At 34.3% G+C, this 18,285-nt stretch overlaps 1 pseudogene; it reads left to right on the forward strand.

Annotated features, from left to right (window-relative positions):
• The first annotated feature begins 9,278 nt into the window (after positions 1–9,278).
• On the forward strand, positions 9,279–9,397 carry LOC112482715 (annotated as a pseudogene).
• The last annotated feature ends 8,888 nt before the right edge of the window (positions 9,398–18,285 follow it).

Consider the following 18,285-nt stretch of genomic DNA (forward strand, 5'->3'; position numbering starts at 1 on the left):
GGGAATAAAACCTTTAATCTTATGATCTCTTCTTCAGTCTCTCAAAAGGAGACAAATAAACCTACTTGTTTTTCATATGACTTCCCTTATGTAAGACCAATAACCATCCACTCTAAACACAAGACACATGGGAAGACTGTCAGAAGATGATGCTGACAATATACCTCATTCATCGGGATCCACAGAATCCACAGTATATCCACAGAATCCACAGTATATCCAATCAGAATCAGAAACCCAGTTGGGCGTGCCTTCACACTGGCTGGAAGGGAAACTGCAAAACATAGGCTGTTGCAGATTATTTTTTAAGAAAGCAGAATCCACAGTATGAAATATTAATATACGGAGTGAATATCAAGAGATTTGAGGCAATCATGAATAGCAGGCATTTCTTATATGTACTTAAGTTATAGACTGAAATATCTAGAATATCACACTAAGTAATGGGAACTTTCTCAGGATTGGGACTCAATGAAATGTTAAGTGTGAGGGAATGACATGATCAAAGCTATTTTTTCAAATAATATTTCTAGCAAAAGACTGGACTGGATTTGTGAGAGAATATAGGTAATATGTGATTGTACAGGCAAGAAAATAAAGAAAAACTGAAGAATAAAGGGTAATTTAAAAAACCCCTAAAAACCATTGACTACCTTTTCTCATTTAATCCTTAAATTAGTAGAAACTTCTAATGCTCACCCTTTTGCCCTCTTGTTTAAGTACCCCCAACCCCTACCCCCAGGGGAGTATTATACTTCGTGTGTGTGTGTGTGTGTGTGTGACACTAGTTCAGAACAGTTAGGTTGTAGGAGAAAAGAAAATGTGTCACTTCTAGGCCAAAGAATTTAAATTCTGATGTGATGCCAAAAATTAACCTCCCACTCCCCACCCAACCCCAATGCTCTCCCTTTCCCATTCAGGGGGGGGGAAAAAAAAAAAAAAAAAAAAAAAAAGGAGCACCAGTCACACTGGATCCTGAGTGACTGCGATATGCAGAGCCCTCTGCTGACCAATGAAGGGCATGTATTGAGAACAGAGTAAAGACCTGTGTTTGTTAAACTACCAAGATTTTAGGGTTTGTTTTGTTTTATTTAACCACTAAATAAATGAGCTTAACCTGTCTTATCTAATAATCCTTTCTATTTTATTTTTAGCTAGGGACAATGAAGCTGAGAGAGGTTGTCTAAAGTCAATCAAGAAATGCGTAGTAAAACTGGAATGGTTTTGTTTTGTTATATGGTTGTGCTATCACTGGTTTTGTTGTTGTAATTATACCATACTTGTTTTGTGATGTGAAATGCATGTGTGTATATATATATGAGTGTGTGTATGTATGTATGTATATATAATTTATGTGTAAGATATATAAGCAGAAATTCTTTTTTCTTTCCTTTTATAACATTTTTCTTTCCTAAGCCCTTCCAATATTGCCAAAATGATTTCTAAAAAGACTATAATAATTGATATGTCCATCAGTAATACATAAAACTACTATTTTTTGCTGCATGCCTGCCAGTAAATCATATTACTCTTTTTTTTTTGCCAGTCTGTAATGATAAAATAACATTCAATTGTTATCTAATTTGAATTTTCCCGATCACTTCTGAGTATAATCATCTTTTCTTGTGTTTGTTGAGGAGATGAATTGCTCTTTGTTAACTGAGTATTCATTTATTATTGTCAGATTTCTATTGGGTCGTTTGTATCTTTTCATTGTCAATTTGTAAGGATTCTTTCTATATAATGTGTTAATCCCTTGTCATCTCTGTTGCAAATATATTTTACAAAGCTACTGCTAGTTTATTAACTTTGTTTATGGTATCTTTGCCATATGAAAAAATTTAAAATGTATATGATAAAATATGTCTCTCCTTTAAAATTGTATTACTAAATATTTCAGACATCCATATAAATATAAAAATGATAAAGATTCATAATATCTACCTTAAAAAATCCATACTAACGATATAGTTAAAGCCTGAGGTATACCTCTCCCCAGTCGTGTCCAATCATGTCTTCTTTCCTCACTCCCAGAACAAACTACTATCATATATTTTGTGTATATCATTTCTATTCATTTTCTTATGCTTTTATCATTACATTTATTCTTAAGATATATGAAGTATTATTTTTCATAATTTTCAATTTTATATAAATTGAAGAACACTGCATATATATTTTCCTTCAGCTTAAAATTGTTGCACTACACTCTGTTTTTGAAATTCATCAATATTTAACCCTACAGTTCTAATTTATTCATTTTATCTGCAATATTGTATAATTTGGCATACTTGGTCTCTTTTTTGTTGAGAAACACTCAGATTGTTTCAAAATTTCTATAATTATAAGTGATGTTGCCATGATCATTCTTGTGCTCTTCTCCTTCTGAGTACGTGAGAAATTTTCAAAATAATATACCTAAAAATGTAGGTACCAGACTTTAGGGTTTGAACTCATTACTTAATTATTAAATGAGGTAGTTTATCCGTATGCACTCATGCAAATTATATATGAGTTTCTCTTGTTGCACATTTCACAAATGTTATGGTTAAATTTTTATATTAAGACAAATTTGATGAGTGTGAAATGATATTTAATTGTGGTTTTAATTGCATTTCCCTAAGTATTAATGAGATCAAACATTTTTCATGTTTGTTAGCTACTAGAGGTTAGCTCTTCTGTGATTTGATAGTAGAATTTGCTTCTAAACTCTGAATAGCCAAAGCAATCTTGAGAAATCATACTGTTTTCAAATTATATTACAAACTACAGTAATTAGAACAGTATAGTATTGGCATAAAAACAGACAAATAGATCAATGGAACAGAACGAAGAGCCCAGAAATGAATTTGTGATAAAGGAACCAAGAATATAAAATGGGGAAATAACAGTCTCTCAATAAATTGTGTTGAGACAACTGGACAAAATTCAGAATTTTGTCAAGCGAAGCCAGAATATATCTTTTCCCATTCAAACTTGGTGCATTCTCTCAATTTACAACTGAAGTATTTATTCAGTGTGAGGACTTTTTTTTCCCTATGATTTGGTTAAATAATTGCCTCATCTTATATGATTCTCTCTCTGAAACAGTGATTATTCACATGTTTGTTCATAGATACATTCTCTAGGTCCTGCTTCCATGTGTCTTTGAGGTAGTTCTTCCACCTCATCTTCCAAAGTATTAATTTGAAATACAACTAAAAATTGATTCTAAAATAAGGCAATATTTAAATTTATAGAATTGGGTTTTTGGTTTGTTTTTTTGTTTGTTTGTTTATTTTGGGGTTTTTTTGCTATATCCCAATCTCTGTAAATGTGCTCATGATTTTTCTTGTTAAATTGTTATTAGTGTCTTTTAGCAGATCTTCCTCTCTCTGGCTTCTAGGTCCCCTTAAATTTATCTTCTTTGTGAGCTCACTGGTGCTCAGGTATGGTTGGAGCATTCTAACTAGTAGTAAGTCTATAAGTGGCAAAAGGCAAAGTCTTCCATATCCCTATGGGCCAATAGTGTAGTAGCAGAATGGCTTTTTGTCCCTCAACAGATAACATGAGGGAGTCACCCCCTTCCTCAGTTTCTTTTCATATTCCCACCTCAAGAGTAGGAGAATTCAGCTTACCATTCCTTTCCTCGTAGATTTCTTGAGTACTAAAGATATTAACCTTCTGTCAAGGGTCTAAGATCTGTTACATTCAGGTCTTCTCCCTGGAACTCATTAGCTTTGGCCAATGAAGGAAAAAACTGGTTCCAGCTATCCTTGTCTGGATTTCCCCAGGGCCAAGGTTCAATTACTGCTAGCCCCAGTAGCTGCTTTGCTTAATAGAAGAAGCTAGATTAGATTTGGGAGGGTAAAGCAGAGTACAAAGCTGTGATTGGAACATACTTCACAAATGAAGGAAGGGGTGGTTGAGTTGAAGAAGCTAAATAGATTCAAAAGACGTAAAGAGGCAAAATGAACAGTGTTTAACAATGATTGTGGGTTGGAAGTGAGGAGAAAGAATTAAGGATAATCAAAGACTTCTGGTTTAGAAAATTAGTTGGGTATAGTAATCAAGAAATAAGCTGTTTCTATTTACTAAACTCTCATTACATCTCAGAGTTTATTGTTACTAAATTTTCAATGCCTCGCATATTCTTTAAACTACACATCTTCCTTGAAGGGACAAAATAACTCTAATGAATGTCAAAAAGGGAGTAGGATATTTAAAAATATTGTTACCCACAGGTCTACTTATAGTCAGGATCATCTTGACTCCAGCTTCTAAATGCATTCTCTCAACATCATCCCTATCATCTTTTTTTTTAACTTTAGGCAAAGATATACACCACAGCACACTATGACAAATTGTTTGGCATAGTGGTACTCAAGAGTACAATTTTATAAATCTAGCTCTAGCACTTCAAAGTGTACTTTCAGATAGGGTTAATAAAGTCAACCAGAATTACTGATACTTTATCAGTAAGAAGAGCATCACTGCTCACAGTTTTAAAACACAGTCTGTCTTATCTTGTTATTTGTCACCGTATGCCTGAGAAAGCATAGGATTCGCAGTGGTTTTCACCCTCTAAAAGCTACAAGACTATTCTATTAGCTTACTTGAATTATATTTATCTATGTTCTTTTGAATGGGAACTCTTTTTGAAGTGGAAATTTATGCTGTGCCCTTGTCAGTAGTGGACTCTCAAAACAACAATAAGAATAATAACAACAATAATAACACTGTAACATCAAAAATGATAAACAGTGCTGGAAAAGATTAAAGGCTAGGCACTAAGAGACCCACCTAAAGAGCGGGGAGATTAAAGGGAAAAAAAAGTAACTAAAAAGACAAAATTCATTCTTCACTGCAATGACTCCTGAGCTAGAGGAAGAGCTGAAATGTAGAATAGCTCTTATTTATTTATTTATTTACTCTCCCTATTGTTCCAGAAAGAATTTAAGACTCCTTACATGAATCGGGCAAGATAACATAAAGGAAAAAGAAAAAATTAAAAAAGAACTCAAAATGAGGATAAGCATGTAGAATTTAATTAGGAATAAGTTTAATTTAAAGACACATATTACAAAACAAACATATTTGCCCTAGAAAGTATAAGTTTGACTCTGAGGTTTTCAGTAGTCTACTCTAAAAGAAAAACATCATGGTAAGCTACACAATCCCAGTTTCTATATCATAGGAATAGCCTAGTTGTTCAAAAGCCCCATAATGATCCTGGAGGCTAAAGTCAGACAGGAATATCTTCTGGGATTCCTTGCAGAGGTGACTATACAATGTAATGACCCCCGGTCTCAAAAGCATCCTTGTCACAAAGTAAATAGTAAGATTCATAAAACTATTTCTTGTCTTAACCCTCAGCCAGTGCAGGACAACTTTAAAAAGCACATTTTAGTTTTTAAAATAATGTGTGTGTGTGTGTGTGTGTGTGTGTGTGTGTGTGTGTGTGTGTAAATAAAAAAATAGTTTTTAAAAAATACACATATATAATCACTATGTAATCACTATGTAATCACTATGTTGTACACTTGAAACTAACATAATCTTGTACGTAAACTATAATTACTATTTTTTTTTTAATTTTAAATAGTTTACCTGGGGTGCTGAATGGTAAAATAAAGCAATAGCCCTCAAGTGTTCTTAAATTCTTAACAAAGACAATATGATGCTGCATTGCCCTAGTGCTTCTGGGTTTCCAGAGAGTTCTCTGTGACCTTTCAGAAATAGATCTTAGACCTACACTGGGCACCGGTGGTTTTGAAAAGGTAAGAAAAGATGTAAAGGGACTAAAGAGAGAAAACTTGATAGTTTGATGGTGAACTAATGACTCAATTCAACTTCCAGTTTCTTTGGGCCCAGCTATCTTTGGATGTTTCTGATTTTCCTAAGATGTGAAAAAGCTTGGGGCTGGTACCAGTACTGGAGATGGGGCAGAGAGTAATGAAGCCTCATAAAACATTTACAATCTATAGTCTGTGACTTAAGAGAGAGGATTATTCTTTTTGAAAGAAAATTCCCAGATTGGGCCATAGAGTCATTTAACAAACAAACAAACAAGATTATGTTATCCTTAAACCATAGTGTATGGAAGCAGATTTCAAGTGAACAGGTAACACAGATCAAGAAAACAGAACAAACCTTTTCTGGATCTGAAGGCAATTTTGAACAATGGAGCAATAGCAAAAGGGGGTTGATGGCAGAAATTAGTTTACTGTTTATAAAAATCTTTAAAATTAGGCAATAACAGATCACCATTCTTGAGTGAGCAGATTCATATTAGTAAATACCAAAACACAGAGTTGGAACAGTATGAGGACAAATAACTACAATTTGCTTTTTCATACCAGTTCTTCAAAGTATTACCAGATCTTTATAAAGTCTTGTTGATAGTAATTGGATATCTCTTCCTTCCTCTCTACTCCTCATGCTAAATGCAGAAACCTGAGCCAAAGATAAAATTGGACATAAGAGGACCTAAGTATTTTTACACTGCTACTTAAAGTTTTATAATCTAAATGAATGGAGAGCAATGCGTTTTAACTTTCAAATTTCTCTGTGTCACCCTAGCTTTAACAATTTCCTCAGCCACTGGTTGACTTGACCCAATGGTAAAAAAAAAAAAAAAAAAAGAAATTCATGAATCATATCTTAAAACTAAGAGACTAAAAAAGAAATTATTGTACCTCTGGCCCTAAGATCCAATCTCCACTAAGACAAATATCAATCTTAATGCAATCATGTTGAAGGCCAGACATCCTTTGATCAATGGTGTCTAGGTAACTATCAGAGTTACTGTTTAGAACACTCAGATAACAGCAGTGAGGGAGACCAGTCTCAGAGCTAAGTTTTTAAAATACTTCGAGAAAGCAATGACAAAGATAAAAGAACAGAGACTAGGGTCTGCAGAAATCTGAATTATGTAATTTGAGTATCTATTTCCCAAAAGTACATTTTCATTTAGGAAATCAAAAAAAAAAAAAGTTGTTCTAGTATTAAAGAAGAGCTGTTTCCTGCATTAGTACCCGATATAAAGATTTTGAAATTTCCAAATTAGAAGTCTAAATTTGAAGCATTCTAGAAGTCAAAATCACTTGCAAGCCTATAAGAATGAATTGATTTTCCAATACAGCAGCAGAAAGCTAGAAGTATTTTCTGTTCCTTTGAGAACTTGTCCTGTCATCAAATTCTAGCACTAAAGATTAAAGAACTTAAGAAATATTTAGTAATTATAAGCTTCTAATTGTACACCTGTTCTAATAAGATTACATGGTCATTCTGAAACTAAGCAAACATTTTTAAAAAGCCTTACCAGGGATCTACATCTAAGGTTTCTTTCATAATCTCAGTCACACTCCTGTTTTAGAAAATATCTTATTGAAATATTTGATAAAACTTTTACAATGTCAGTGTGCTTGCTGTACCTTTTCTTAAACAAAAAAACTCATTACTGACAATGATCTCCTACCAACCAGTCAGCTTTCCATCATGCATCTTTTTAAATATTTTCTCTGAAGCAATGTTTCTAAATTGGTGTGCTTTCAACAAGATACTAATAGATGTTCTATGAGAGAAAAAAATAAGTTTACACAGTCGACTAAGCTTGAGGCTGTCTGGTAAAACAAACTTAAATAGATTTCTTAATTACAGGATTTCTCTTGAGCATTTAGCCTTTCTTCAGAGAAGAGGCAGAATTTAGCACCAGTTAAGCCCCTCCAACCTTTGTTTTTCCCCAGAACACTATTTTATCTTTCAGACTTAATTTGCATGGAACATAGTTAGGAAAAATATCTTTCAAAGAAAGTAATAAGAGACTGTAGGGAAGGTAGTGGGCTTCAGTGAGTAGAATGTACCTGTGTTACAGAGATGTGTTGCTTGAAGCTTTATTCCATAAGCCAATTCTACTTAAAGATCAGCTTCTCACCCACCCCGAATGGTCTCCTAAGCCTGACCTTAGGGCTCTAATGACCTGTCTCAGGAGTCAGCAGTTTTATGCTCTAGTATCTGTCACCTTCACCATGTCATCAACCTCAGTGAAAAGATGAGATTGCCATCTGTCTTCATCTGGCTATAGGTAAAAGAGTCTATCATTAGATAGGTAAACAGGGAAATAACTTGTTAGATTGCCAACCACAGCCTGATTGGGTTAAATAATGTCCTTCAAACATTAGGCTACCTTATTTTGAGAGCATTACCTCCTGTAAGTGGAACAATGAGCATGGTGAGAAGCCAGGCCTGCCTGCTCTCCCAAGCTGTACTCTGAGATCTTTACCAATGAGAACTCAGCAGAATTCCAAATGTCCTCTAGAGATGTCAAACAACAATCCAGTTTAAAAATACTGAGCTTGGGAAATAAAGATAAATTTTGTCCAATGGTGATAAATTTTAATTAGAACTTAATCTTCTAACAAAAACAGGTGATGGCCAATATAACCAGAAAACGGTGTTCAGAGGCTAACAAGCTTATCCAAGGTCATACCTCAGAAATTCTTTTTAACACAGCATATAATTTAGTCCATTTTATCTTTCTCTTTATTCACGTACAAATGTCCCTTCCTCACAGAGCCATACCTAACCAACTTATCTAAAGCTTCTGTGTGCCCAACAATGTATTCTTTTGCTTCAGACCAATTATTATAATTTGAAATTACTTTATTTGTTTATGTATTTATTTTCTATTTTACCCCATTAGAATAGAAGTAACTGTAAGATACATGATGCAAGTATCTTATCTCTTTTTTTCCATTTTATCCCAAATACCTAAAACACTGCCTGGCACTTATTGGAATTAAATCAAACTAGATGATCGAGAAAGAGATCTATACTTTCAGTGAGCAAAAATCCTAATCCCCAAGACAGGCTTTCTATCATAGCAACATTCAATCTGTAAAGGGAAATTGGGATATCTTATTCCATAGAACTTGTAAGGAAATAACCACTTGCCTGAAATGATTAAAAAGCTCTTCAACTTGGAGGCAGGAAGCTGAACCTCATGGCTCTCCAGGGGGCCATCTGTTTATATCTATACTAACAAATCATTTTATATTTACCTTTTGTGACCCCAGTCTTAGATCTCTCTAGTTTCCAGTCCAGCAGTTAAAAGGATCCAGACACTCTTCCAAATTTTTATTCTGATGAATTGCCCGGTACATCTAATAATATTAATGCTCATGATTTAGGTACAACATTTCTGGTATAATTAATTAATTAGTATCAGACATTCCTCACCTGTTCAGTTTCAGAATATTTTTCATGATAAAAGAGATATAGCAAGAAAATAATATAAGGTCTATGGCCATGCTACCCTGAACGAGCCCAATCCCATCTGACCTCAGAAGCTAAGCAGGGTCGGGCCTGGTTAGTACTTGGATAGGAGACCACCTAGGAAGACCAGGTTCTATAGGCGTAAAAAAAAAGGCGAGGGGGGCGGGGGAATTGTAAGCTGACAAGGTTCTTGCAGTCTGTGAGGTCAACAAAGGATTGCCTCACCTAAAAAAAAAAGAAGAAAAGAAAAGAAAAAAAAAAGAAAATTTAAATAAAAGAAAATAAAATAAATTTTTAAATCACCTCAATGATTTTAAAGGGTTGAGAAATGCACCAGGGTTATATCTTTAAAATCAATGAAAAAGTAAAATGCTATGTTTCTAATATGAAATTTCCAGATATTTGGAAATGTGTGTGTTACTGACAGAATTTCTTACTTTTAAACTGGCTATAAGAAAAGTCAGTATGAAGTATAAGACTATTTTTTTAAATCAAGAGTGCTTAACATAATGACCAAAGAAATATAAGAGGGTGAGGACTTAGGGCCTGTTAGGTTTAAGAAATAAGAATCAAGTTTGAAAAGAAAAATGATAAGAATAGACTACTAGGATACATGCTTTAATTTTACAGATGCATCCCAATGCCACCATTCAAGCTGTTTCCCTCAGTAAATGAAGACAAGGATAAATTTATAAGTTTTCATAGCCCCCTCTGCCGTTATACTTCAAGATGTGAACTTTTCTTCTAAAATATGAAGGAAATTAATAAATTTCAGTTAATTCAACTTATTTCAAATTATATTTTAAAAAATAACATTACATAGTTACATCTGGGAGACAGACCATGGCCCTGAAGGTAAACTGAGCCAGATATATTCTAAGTACTAATCTAATGATTCACAATTACAATAGCCAGAACTTACTTGGGTATTATTTGATCTTTTCAAATAACTTTCAACCATGAAATCATATCATTTGTTTTATTTCTTAAGCACTTAATACACTCATGGTCAGTATTATGTATTTTAGGACCTAACTCCTCCCTTATCATTTCAAAATAATTAACCTTAGAAAATTATGAATGTTTTGAGTTCAGGGTTCATGCCTCATATTTTATCTGTTTCTTTCAAAGTGTCAGGAATGGTCCTGAATGTATAGAAGCCAGAGACTTTAATTTTTTTTAATTGAATTTTAAAACCTCCTGAAATCACAACCTAAATGAGTAGTGGTTGTTCGCTCCTTGAAATGGTGATATTCTATCTTGACTGGAAATTCGATATGTATATGTGACCATAATTATTGTTTTTCTTTCTTGGGATATTGGGATATTACATCAGGTAATTAGTAGCAAGGTCATTGTGACATATGGCACATGGCTCCCAGAATCTCCTTTTACTGAAACATAAAGCATTATTAAGGTAGGCATTCAATAAAAAGCTTAAAAGTGATTCTCTCTAGGTACTTTGTTTCACTGATTTATGGGATTTCTGTACATATCTAACTCGACTGATCAAAAATTAATCATTTGAAGTCTGTTTAAGAAAGGAGGTAGCACTTCTGGAACTAATATGCAATTGTATAGTAAGTTTGCAAGATAAAAGTTTAACATAAAAAAGCCAATTGCTTTCATATATAACAACAATGAACAAGTGGAATTTTAAATTAAAAACACAACACCATTTATATTAGCAGTCAAAAACATGAAATACTTAGTTATAAATCTAGTAAATATGTATAAGATCTAGACAAGAAAACTACAAAATTCTAATGAATGAACTCAAAGAAGAGCTAAATAAATGGAGAGTATTCCATGTTCATGGATAAGAAGACTATTGTCAAGATGCCAGTTCTCCCCAACATGATCTATAGATTTAATGCAATCCCAATCAAAATCCCAGCAAGCTATTTTATGGACATCGACAAACTGATTCCAAAGCTTACATGAAGACATAAAAGGCCCAGAATAACCAACACAGTATTGAAGGAGAAGGACCATGCTGGAGAACTGACACTATCTAATTCCAAGACTCACTATAAAGCTACAGTAATCAAGACAGTGTGGTATTGGTGAAATAGACTGAGGTCAATGGAACAGAATAGAGAGCCCAAAAATAGACCCCATAGCTATAGCTAACTGATTTTGACAAATAAGCAAAGGCAATTCAATGAAGCAAGGATAGTTTTTTCAACAAATAGAGTTGGAACAACTGAATATCTACATGCAGAAAAAAAAAATGAATCTAAACACAGATCTTACTCTCGTCACAAAAATTAACTCAAAATAGACCGTAGACCTAAAGATAAAATACAAAACTATAAAACTCCTAGAAGTTAACAAAGGAGAAAACCAAATAACCAAATAATCTTGGGTATGGTGATGCCTTTTTAGATACAACACTAAAGACAAGATCCATGGAGGAAATAATTGATAAGTTTAATTAAAATTATAAACTTTTACTCTGCAAAAAATAATGTCAAGCGAATTATAAGACAAGACACAGATTGAAAGAAAATATTTACAAAACACACATCTGGAAAAAAAGAAATTATCCAAAATATACAAAAAGCTTTTCACACTGATCAATAAGAAAACAAATAACCCAATTATAAAATGAGCTAGACACCTCACCAAAGAAGATATACAGATGACAAATAAGTGTATGAAAAGATGTTCCACATCATATGTCATCAAAGAAATGCGAAGTAAAACAGTGACATAGCTCACTTGTTAGAATGACCCAAATCCACAATGCTGACAATACCAAATTTTGGCAAGAATGTGGACCAATAGGACATTCATACACTGCTGGCAGGAATATCAAATGGAACAGCCACTTTAGAAGATAGTTTGTCAGCTTCTTTTAAAACTAAACATACTCTTATATATAATCCAGCAATCAAACTCCTTGGTACTTACCCAAAAGAGTTGAAAACTATGTCCATAAAAAACCTGCTTTCTGGCAGTTTCATTCATAATTGCCAAAACTTGGAAGCAACCAAGATGCCCTTCAGTAGATGAGCAGATAAATAAACTGGTACATCCAGACAACGAAATATTGTTCAACACTAAAAAGAAATGAGCTATCAAGCCATGAAAAGATAAATGCATATTATTAAGTAAAAAAAAAAAAAAAAACAGCCAATCTGAAAAGGCTACATACTGTATGATTCCAACTACATGGCATTCTGGAAAAGGCAAACTTATGGAAGCAATAAAAAGATTAGTGATTGGTAGGGGTTGCATGGTGGAAATGGGGGAAGAGATGAATAAGCAGAGCACAGAAGATTTTTAGGGCAGTGAATATATATGATGTTATACAATTAGACAATTGTCCAAAGCCACAGAACATAAACATCGAGAGTGAACGATAACCTAAACTATAAATTTTTGGTGCTCTTGATGTGTCAGTATAGGTTCACCCTTGGTAAAAACATAAAATTCTGGTGAGTAATGTTGATAGTGGTGGATAATGCATATGTGGGGGCAGAGAGTATATGGGAAATTTCTGTATCTTCCTCTCAAATTTATTGTTAACTTAAAACTGCTCTAAAAAATAGTCTTTAAAATTTTTAAATAAAAAGAAGAATGGAAACCATAAGAAAAAAAGGTGTGAAAGAGAAATTCTACTTTTGTTTAGTCTTTCTCCATTAGCAAAGAACTGCCTATCAGCTGCAGTAAAAACCTGCATCCCAGTTCCACTCCCTTCTGACCTTCACACACTCTACACCACTCCCTGCTTGTCCAGCAACACTGAATCTGTTTTACCTGTGACACCCCTTGTCATAGCATGGGGAGCCCCATGGGAGTTGGAGACACTAATAATGATGGATGGCCCACTGATTCCCTGTGGAAGCAGATGCTATCAATACCACTGACCTCAATAGGCAACCACTTTGCTGATTAACAAGAGAAATAGCAATTCCTCACTCAACAGGGGGTAGAGAAGGACTCCTGAGTTAAAGTAAAACAAGAGAGTGAGCAGCAGCTGCTGCTGCAGTAAAGAAGGAAATTCTTTATTCTGGAAATACAACTTCCATGAGGAGAAGCAAGAGGACTTGGTGAGGCATAAAAGATTAGACTGTAGTCCTGATTCCACTATTAACTAAAGGTATCAGGAGTGAAATTATTTAACCTTCTAGCGTCTCCATTAATAAGCAAAATTACAACTGTAACAATATAAATAACATTTATAAAACATTCATGTGCCAGAAAATGTGCTAAACATTTTACATGTGTTATCTCCTTGCATCCCTTACAATTACCCTCTGATATAAGTACACCAATTATTATTCTCATTTTACTCATGTGGAAACTTGAGTTTTGAGAGCACAAGAAATTTACTCAAGCTAGTAAATGGTAGAGATCTGGCTGTCAGAAACAGCTAATAACATCATCCTTGCATTCTATCAAGATTATGGACAGGATCCAAGGAGATAAGGGGTGTATAGTGCTTGGAAATACACACATCCAATGGAGGAACGGCCATTATTATGTAGCTGTATGCAAGCTTTCAAATGATACCCAATATCTTTTATATCTAACACTGCTCCAATATTTTCTCATATCTCCCTACTCCATCCCTGGTATCTGATGCTCTTATTTAGATGATAGGGGAAATGTAAACTTAGGACAACTCTGGTGATTTGCTCATGTCTTTCCTCAGTCACAGTTGATACTTCTCTGTGGTGCTGCCACTTTCGTAAAATGACAGCATCTCTTTTGCTTTTATTTCCCCCAGTCATGGGGTCAAACAAACCAGTGGAGCTTAATAATTAATGGCTCATGCAGTCCTGGATGTTTAGATCAAATTTCATCTAGATAATGTATTTAAGGCATAGGGTAAATAGAAATAGAAATGATTACCCTTTCTTGCGTTACATTATTTGTCTTTACCAAAAAGAATACGAAGGCAGAAAAAACAAAAACAAAAAAACAAAAAAAGAAAAACACAGATACTACTACCTCTTCAGGAACAGAATTATTTCAGAACATGTTTACTTCTAGTTAAATGTAGCATGAGGGGATCTAAGGATATCCTACCCCCCACAAAATCTCTCCTACATTCAAATAAAAACTTCTGATATTGTTAGCCTCCCCTTAAAATCAATTCTTTTGATTAAAATAGTGCCTTGCATTAACAGATGGGAATATGCTTAAAATGGAAAATTGTTTATCACTCATCTTCACCTTAGTATAAAGTACTTTATAGTATTTTATTACTAAAAGGAATTTTGCTACAAAGATAATGGAAAGTGTGTGAGATACCACAATAGTTAGAAGGCTAGAGGTAGAGGATTAGTCTAGGGCCAGCTCTGCTCCTCTAGAATGGTTCTCACTCCCTGAAAGTTACTAGAAGAATAATCATGACCCTATTACTGGTTTCTATTTACAGTACTACAGCCTTCATGTAGCATACATGACCTCATGCTCTTCTTATCCCAGAACGTTAGAAGAGGACGACTCAGGGACTGCCTTGTTTACAAAGGGATGAAGACTCTATATAGATTACAAAGAGGCTTTCAGAATCAAGGACCTGACAGATGGCCAGTTATATGGGTATGGCACAAGTTCCTTGAGTTCAAAATTTGACTATTCCATGGCCAGCACAGAGGGATAAAGTATAGATCTTAGAAACTGCGAGAATGCAGTAGAAACATTGGCTCTGCCCTTGGTTCAATGAGCAACAAAAGTGCTTGGTTGCAAATTAGAATCCTGGTGAGTAGAAGAGTGACCAAATGGAGTGATTTCATACTAAACTCCACTTTATTGTGGGCAGTGTAGTGGGAGCTAGGGTGACAACTAGAGAAACAGATTATTTCTATGCAGGAAGATGAGTCCTGGTTTGGGGAAACTGAAGAAGACAGAGAAGATACAGAAAATGAGATAGGAGTTGACATTAGCATTAGAGGCCAACCAGTTATTTTTCTTTAAGACTTAGTGGTAGGTAAAATAAAACAGTTTTGATCTGGCTTGCCATTGATTCACTGGATGAGCTAGACATATTGTTTACCTCTCTGTCTCCAACTTGTTCATCTCTAAAATGGAATATTACTTAATCCTTACCTTCTTTAGGTTACAGAAATATTTCCATAATTTTTAAATGAAAAAAAACATAAATTTATTTTAAATAATGAACTTGAAAATATATGAAATGTGGTGGGAAGGACACTGGACTTGAAGTCGGTATATATGAACTTAAAATATGATAAGCTCTGAGGACAGACCATTTGGGTTCTAATCTTTGCTCTACTGCTTACTAGTTGGGTAATTTTGAAAAAATTATTCTGTCTTGTTTCCTCATCTGTAGAATGGTAGTCCTATCTCATACAATAGTTATGGGGATTAGTTAGTATATTTAAAAGCTTCAGAATGATGTCTATCTCATAATATGTGTCTAATGCATATATTAGGAGGTTTTAGTCCTAAAACTGCTGTTAATTCACTGTATGGCATTGGCCAAGTTGTTTCACTTCTCTGGGCTTCCATGTACTCATATTTAAAACAGAGGCTTCAGTTTCAAATAGATGATATCTAAAGTTCCTTCCAAGGATAAATTCCATGCTTTTCTAAGTTATTTCCATTCATTATACAGATCAGTTGTATTGTACATTGTATATAAGGAGGTAAATACAGCACACTTCTTAGCTGATAATGAAATCCTGTCATCAATGTCTTGAAAACATGTCAGAAACAGAAAAATAATGACTAATAAAACTGATAATGTCCATAGCAAAAGGAAATGAGACACTTAAAATAGTAATGGAGACATTCATTGTTCTGTTAATAAATGATACAAAGCAAATATTAGTGACAAATATCAGTCTAATTCTCTTAAACAAAGAAATAAGATTGTAATTAATGCACACCATTTATAAATATAGAGAATAGAGACAATTTCTTAAGCACTGGTTGCAAATCACAGTTTAGGAACTATACTCAATCATTTTAAATGAATTGAAATCCTCACATCAGCCATGAAATTGGTCCTCCAAGCTCTCTCATGCATAGCTCCTACACAGGGAACAGAGCCAGATGGTTTTACAACTCCTAGGCTCTGCTGTCTGTGTAGAAATGGCAATTGTAGAGCTGCTTCACTGCCCTGCATGTTTCCTGGGAAAGAGATTGCAGAAGATCACACCCAATCTTCATTGACTCCAAAAAATCTTTAAAATCTTATAATTTCTGCCCTGGAAATATGAATACCAACTAGATAATATCCCAGAGAAGTTAGAAACTCTCCTTCTGCTAGTTCAGGTTTTCAAAAACATTAGCAGGAAATGAATTCTAAAAATTTGCAGCCTTAAGTGCAGCACTATATTTAACGATATTAATATTTGTTACTGTAAGAGCATTCTTTTTTGACTCAGAAAGCTCAAGGTGTTTTGAAGTTTCTCCTTCATTTGTCAATAGGGTCATGTGGGCCCCTTCTTCTACCACCAAACCTGAGCAAGTCAACTATTCCCTGACTTCTGGAAAGCCACTCCTGTGCTCCACTCCCTGAATCCTACAGCTCCCTCCCAAACATGCTTTCTATGCTATTCTATGTCAAGTGCTGCTTTATTCAGCCCCGAATTTTTTCTGAAACCTCAACTTTCTCATCTCTGGTCCTTTTGCTTTTTGCATTATTTTTATTTCTGATTATTAAATCTCTGACTAACTAGGGTGGCTTTAGAATACACTGTCTTCATTAGCCCAAGTGTATAGCCCTTTTTATACTCGGTGACCCATACCCCATACCTTCAGCAAATAAAAGATGAAGATCCTAAACTACCTTGAAATTCATTTAAAATTTATATAAACAAAACATGAGATGGATGCCTTTAGACTGAAACAAACAAACAAAAAAGTAAATTAGTACTTGGGGCTCTTATCTATAAAGAGAAACATTTTAGAAATAGTCACAACTATATGTCATAAGGCCAAAGATAACTTTATTTTCCGATTTGATTTAAAATATCTTACTATCAAAGCCCAATACATGCTTTCAGTAATTTTTCTGCACTGGTTTTAAAGCAATAATGTTTAGTGAGAATATTAACACTTTTCTTATACCTTCTGCCTATCAGAACACTTGTTTTTAGTCTTATAATAAAATATTAAAAATCTAGTTCACATGCTGCAACGATACAGTTCTGTAAAAACTGAAGGGAAATACATCTTTGGTGAGATTTCATCATTCCTTATTAATGCCATAATTGAGGGCTATAAATCTGTTTCTTATACAATTCATGCAATAAAATACTTAATGGATTGTGAATGGCATGTTATAAAACTAGGCATTAAGTATTGCAATTTATATTTAAATGTGCTTCAGACATAAATAAATGCTCTATAAATAGCAGGCTTTTTCAAGTCAGAAGATATAACCTTCCATTTACTTCTTATAGACTTGGGAGCAGAATCATTACAGTGTTTTGCCTATCGCCAAATTGTTATCGTATCTTGAATAAGGTTTTGTTTTCTGCCCTAAAACTGACTTGTTTGTTGTTAATGTTGCTGCCTGGTCTGAAATGAAGATATGATGGAAAGAGAATAGAGTAAGAATGGGGCATTTGGAACCACAAAAATCTCTATCATCCAAGACTTTGTGCCTTTGTTTCACATCCTCTCTAAATGGTCATTTCCCTGGAGGATATTATTGTGGCATTCACTACTGAATAAAGCAAGAGAGACATGGCCTCCTTAATCAACAGACTATGAGGCAACCACCACTCTACATTTAGGTAAGCAACATGGCATAGGCAGAGCAAAGTACACCTCATGGAAGTGCTACCGTGTGAAAATAAAGTGAAGTTTTAGATCCTTCCCAAAGTTTAACCCCATTTCTGTTTGGCATCTGGTATGGCAAACCAAATTATAACACTAAAGCATCTGTCACTTCTGTTGGGAGGCTACACCTTGTTTTGGTGGTATGGGTATATGTATGGTTCTATGTGTATATATCTGAAATCCGGTCCTGAAATTAGAAAATCTGGCAAATGTGAGCACTTCAGCGTTCAAATAACCATTGGCCAAGTATTGAGATGGGAG

Source organism: Pteropus alecto, unplaced genomic scaffold, assembly GCF_000325575.1.
Source record: "Pteropus alecto unplaced genomic scaffold, ASM32557v1 scaffold155, whole genome shotgun sequence".
Taxonomy (NCBI): domain Eukaryota; kingdom Metazoa; phylum Chordata; class Mammalia; order Chiroptera; family Pteropodidae; genus Pteropus; species Pteropus alecto.